The sequence below is a fragment of the Saccopteryx leptura genome, chromosome 5 (genome assembly GCF_036850995.1).
Source record: "Saccopteryx leptura isolate mSacLep1 chromosome 5, mSacLep1_pri_phased_curated, whole genome shotgun sequence".
Classification (NCBI taxonomy): domain Eukaryota; kingdom Metazoa; phylum Chordata; class Mammalia; order Chiroptera; family Emballonuridae; genus Saccopteryx; species Saccopteryx leptura.
This window is the reverse complement of record NC_089507.1, coordinates 51,509,868-51,516,209: the sequence shown is the minus strand read 5'-3', so window position 1 is coordinate 51,516,209 and position 6,342 is coordinate 51,509,868.

The window sequence follows — 6,342 nt, the reverse complement described above, 5'->3', positions numbered from 1 at the left end:
TGAGCACAAGCTCATCTGCTTTAGCACAGGCTCATCAGCTTTAGTGTGGGGTCATAGAAAAGATCCATCCATGGTCTCTGGTCTGAGCCCACAGGTCACTGACTTGAAGCCCAAGCTCACTAGCTTGAGCAAGGGGTCACTGGCTTGGCTTGAGCCTTCTCCCCCATCAAAGCACATATGAGCCACAATCAATGAACAACTAAAGTGCAGCAACCATGAGTTGATGCTTCTCATCTCTCTTCCTGTCTGTCCCTTTCTCTCAAAAAGAAAAAAAAATCAAACTATTTTTACAATGTATAATGTGGAATAATGCTTTCAAATAATTTTTAAACATATTGTTTACCCCGAAATTCTACATCTAGGAAAACTATCATGCCAAAATATTTGAGCTCCCACACATTAAGTCCAGGATCCTTCCTCAAGCCCTTAAACAGCCTGACCAGGCTGTGGCGCAGTAGACAGAACAACAGACCGGGACACGGAGGACCCAGGTTTGAAACTTCGAGGTCACTAGCTTGAGCTGTAAGGTGCTGGCTTAAAGCCCAAGGTCACTGGCTTGAGCAAGATGTCACTTGTTCTGCTGTAACCCCCACCCCCTAAGATCAAGGTACGTACATATGAGAAAGCAATCAATGAACAATTAAGGTGCTGCAATGAAGAATTGATGCTTCTCATCTCTTTCCCTTCCTGTCTATCTGTCCTTATCTGTCCCTCTCTCTGTCTCTGTCACACACACACACACAAAGCCCTTATATATCCATCACTGAACATACTTAACCTCCTATGGAAATTATAAGTTACATAGCAATTACAGAGAATTGGTAGATTACAAATAATATTTGGGGAAGAAATAAGATTTTAAACAGAAACAAAGAAAGAGCAAACCAATGGTTGCAAAGTCGAGCCAATGGGAAGATGCACAGAAATGGGGAAGGGGATTAAAAAGTAAAACTGTCAGTTATGAAATAAGTCACAGGGTTATAACATACAGCAGAGGAAATAGAGTGAATAATCTTATAATAACTATCAATAGCAAAAATTTTCAACCTTTTTATCTCATGCCACACATAAATTAATTACTAAAATTCTGCTACACAGCATAAAAGCTATTTTTGCTGATCAGACAAAAAAGGTATAATTCTTTTTTTATCTGTAAATGTACAATTACTTTATTAACTTTTTTATTTGGAAATTTAATGAGGTGACATTGATCAATAAGAGTACATAGGTTTCAGGTAAACATTTTTATAGCATGTGAACTGTTGATAGTGTTGTGTGCCCATCACCCAAATTCAAATCATCATCCATCACCATGTATTTGTCCCTTCTTACTCCCCTTCCCCCATCCTCCTCCCCCTGGTAACCACTTTACTTTTATCTATGTCCACGAATCTTAGTTTTACATTCCACCTATGTGTGAAATCATACAATTCTTAGAATTTTCAGATTTACCTATTTCACTTAGTATAATGTTCTCAGGGTGCATCCATGTTGTCATAAATGGCACTGTGTCATCATTTCTCATGGCTGAGTAGTATTCCATTGTATATATGTACCAAATCTTCTTTATCCAGTACTCTATAGTGTAATATAGTCTTATTCATTTATTTCTGTCTTACTTCCCTTGCTTCTGGGATCAAATTTATAAAATGTTCTTTATGGCCAAGGTCCATGAGTTTAGTACCTATGTTTTCTTTATGTAATTTATTGTTTCAGATCTTATATGTAGGTCTTTGATCCATTTTGACTTAATTTTTGTGCATGGCTACAAGGTGTAGTCAAGTTTAATTCTTTTGCATGTGGCTTTCCAATTTTCCCAGCACCATTTATTGAAGATACTTTTTTTTCTCCACTGTGTATTTTTGGTTCTTTTGCCAAAGATTATTTGTTCATGTACCATATTTCTCCATCTATAAGATGCATATTTAAAAAAAAATTGGGGGTCTACAAATTGGGTGTTTCATACAGTGGTTGTAGATTTTTTTACTTGCATTTCCTGCTTTCTCACACTTGTTTTTATGGTCATTGTGGAAGACAGTGATTCATCATCAGACACAGAAGAGGACAATCTAATTGATGGGAGTTTCAACAGTGATGAGGAGTTTTATGAATTTTATGATGAATAAAACTTGAGTTTAATAACTTTATGTAATACATTTTTTTTTCAAATTTTGAGCTCCAAAATTAAGGTGTGTCTACACATGGGGGATACAGTATATGTGGTTTTATCTCTGGGCTCTTGATTCTGTTCCATTGGTTTGCATGTCTGTTTTTCTGCCAATACCATGCTGTTTTGATTATTGTGGCTTTGGAGCATAATTTGAAGTTAGGTAGTATGGTACCTCCTGCTTCATTCTTTTTTCACAGGGCTGCTTTCAATATTTGAGAATTTTATGATTCATACAAATCTGGTGATATTTTGTTCTATTTTTTGAAAAAAAATACATTAGAATTTTAATGAGGATTGCATTAAATTTGTATATTGCTTTGTGTAATATGGTCACTTTAACTATGTTGTTTCTTCTGATCCATGAACATGAAATATTTTTCCATTTCATTGTGTCTTTTTCAATGTCTTTCAATAATGCTTTGTAGTTTTCCATATATAGGTCTTTCACATCTTTTGTTAAGTTTATCCTTAGGTATTTCGTGGGTTGTTGTTTTTTTGTTTTGTTTTTTTGCAATTATAAAAGGAATTGTCTTTTTCAGTTTATTTTCTCACATTTTATTGTTGGAGTAAATGAAAGCAATAGATTTTTGTATATTCGTTTTGTATCCTGTGACTTTATTGTATTTGTTTATTGTTTCTATAGTTTTTCAGTGGAATCTTTGGAGTATTCTATATACAGATTCATGTCATCTGCAAAAAGTGATACCTTTACTTCTTCTTTCCCAATATAGATACCTTTTACTTCTTTCTCTTGCCTGATTGCTCTGATAAGACTTCTAGTATTATGTTGGATAAGAATGGAGAAAGTGGGCAGCCTTGTCTTGTTCCTGATTTTAGAAGGAAAGCCTTCATTTTTTCATCATTTAGTATGAAATAGGGATAATTCTGACTCATTCACCACGGCATACCTATTGATGTGTTAGAGGGTTGCATTTTTGGTTTTGACAATATAAGGGAAAAGAGATCAGTGCCCTTGACTAGCCAGGTGTTGCACAATTTTAAAATTCTTGGCAGTTAAAAATCGCTGAACTACAGTGGCGGGTGGTTATTTGACTCATTGTGGTGAACTTTTTGTAAGGTATACAAACCTTTAATCACTACGTTGTACACCTAAAACTAAAATACTGTATGTCAATTTAATTTTGAATAAAATATTAATAAAAAGTATATTTTAACCTTTGAGTAGTGAATTTTTTGTTAACCCTTTGAGTGAGGATGTACATGAATGTTCGTGCTACTCAAAGGGTTAAAAGTAAACATTATATTCCTCTTTGGAAATAAAATATATATGGATTTCTAGAAACACAAAGGAAATATTTGAAAAAAACACAATGTATAATGGAAGAAATTTATGTTCCTGCAAAACTACTATAGAGTTATGTGGGTTTGGACAAGTCACTTAATCTCCCTATGCCTTATTTCTCCAGTGAAATGGATATCTCAGTGATGATATTCTCTTCATTGTGATGGTGTTGAAAGGATGAATGCAAAATATGATAAAAGCACTAAAAACATTTGTTTTATATACTTGCCAAATGTAGCAAATTCAACTTGCTTTAACTATCACTATTAAAGAAATAGAAACAGCCTGACCTGTGGTGGCACAGTGGATAAAGCGTCGACCTGGAAATGCTGAGGTCGCTGGTTCGAAACCCTGGGCTTGCCTGGTCAAGGCACATATGGGAGTTGATGCTTCCAGCTCCTCCCCCCTGTCTCTCTCTCCTCTCTTTCTGTCTCTCTCTTGCCATCTCTCTCTTTTCTCTAAAATGAATAAATAAAATAAAAATTTTAAAAAAATTAAAAAAAAAGAAACAGAAACATTACAGTTCCACAGTGATTCTGATTTCTATATAAATTACTTAACACATATTTGAAATGGTACATATTCACAGGTAAATGATAAAATAACAAAAATTCCTATTTCAACTTTGTAAGAATTAAATTTATGGTATAAACCAATGACTGACAAACTAGGGCCTCAACTCAAAATCTGACCAGTCATCTCCTGTTATTGTTGTTGTTGCTTTTTAATTGAGATACATTCACAAAAATAAAATTCACCATTTTAACCATTTTGAACTATGCAATTCAGGGGCATTTCATTTATTTATCACATTGTGTATAATCACCAAAAACTAGATCCAGAGCATTTTAATCACCTCCAAAGGACATCCACTCATTCACTAAACAATTACTTCCCATATCTCCCTCTGCAGTCTCTAGAAACCACTAATGTGCTTTCTCTATATGGACCGACTGTTTATTCTGCTCATTTAATATAAATGGAATCTTAAGAACTGTAACCATGGGTGTCTGACTTCTTTGATATATAAGTTTTAATAGCCATCAATGTTGTAACAGGTACTATTACTTCATTCTTTTGACAGTGAATCCAATTCTATTGTACAGACATACATTTTTCATTTGCCCTTCTTACAAGTAGTCTATTGGGAATAGTGCTGCTATGAACATTCATGTGTAGCTTTCAACACCTGTTTTCAACTGTGGAGGACATGCCTTAGCCTAAGAGTAGAATTGCTGGGTTACATGGGAATTCAAGATTGTTTAAGGTTGTATTTGAAAACATTTAAGTATTTATATGCACAGAAGGGTAAAAATATATAGCATGTTAAAGCAAACATCTGTCTGAGTTGCATTTAGTAGGTAATGTACCTGTTCCAACTTACATATAAATTAATTTAAGAACAAACCTACAAAACCTATCTCATTTGTAAACCAGGGACTGCCTATATATCTGAATTCTCACATCTGTTTTATAGATTTGTACACCTATCCCACAAAATCTTGATTACCATGGACTTGTGTTAAGTTTTGAAACCAGTAAGATTGCTCCAATAATTTTACTCTTCTTTTTCACGATTATTTTGGCAGTAGAGGACCTATTTTAATTCTATATGAATTTCAGGACCAACTTTGCACTTAACAATAAAGACCATTGGAATTTTTATAGTGATTGCATTGAATGTGTAGACCACCTTGGAGGTTATTGCCATCTTTACATGTCTTCCAGTCTGTGAACATGGGATTTCTTTCTATTAAAGTATTTTTAATTGCTTTCTTTAATAGTATAAACTTTACTATATAAGACTTTTACCTCCATGGCTAAATTCACTCAAAAATATTTTATCTTTTTGATGTTATCATTATCGAACAGGGACCTGACCTTTGAGTCGGCCTAGGGCCAGTCAGTAATGCATGCATTCTTTTTCTTTTTTTTTTTTTTTTTGTATTTTTTCAAAGTTAAAAACAGGGAGGCAGTCAGACAGATTCCTACATGTGCTGAATTAGGATCCACCCAGTATGCCCTCCAGGGGGTGATGCTCTGCCCATCTGGGGAGTTGTTTCGTTGCCACAGGAGCCATTCTAGCACCTGAGGCGGAGGCCATGGAACCATTCTCAGTGCCTGGGCCAACTTTGCTCCAATGGAGCATTACCTGCAGGAGGGGAAGAGACAGACAGAACGGAAAAAGAAGGGGAAGGGCAGAGAAGCAGATAGGCATTTCTCCTGTGTGCCCTGACCAGGAATTGAACCCAGGACTTCCACACACTGGCTGACACTCTAACACTGAGCCAACAGGCCAGGGCCAACATGCATTCTTGACTTCATGCAGGAAAGAAATTTATAATACAAGGCTAGGTTACCTTAAGAGTAAGCTTATAAAAGTTGGAGTCAGTGAAATAAGGAAGGGTCTAGAAAAAAAGAAAAAACAGGGGATCCTTGGCAGGACTTCCTTGGCTTTCTAAAAATTGTATGTGAAAAAAATGAGTATAAAAAGGGGGCCTTGGAGACCGGATCAGCAATTAGCTCAGGACAAGCTGCTGCTGCCTATTGCTCCCATGGTTCAAGTGTCATGAGGACCTGACAATTTAGAAGATGCTCACTTATGGGGGTGGGGAAGAAGAAGGAAAGGAAAGAAAGAGGAAAAAGAGACCAGCCAGCCCCAAGGATGGGTGCCACGAAGGGTTTGTTGTCCCCTCAGGCCTGGAGCCAAAACAGACTTGAAGCCTAGATGTTATTTGTAAGGAGGTGATGCTCTGTATCTGGCTGTAAATTGCTTGCCTTCGCCAGTTTATTCAGCTGTCTCCATTTCTCCATTTTATTTGCTAAGAAATTTTTCTCATTTCTTATTATCCTGTCTCATTCCCCTCTC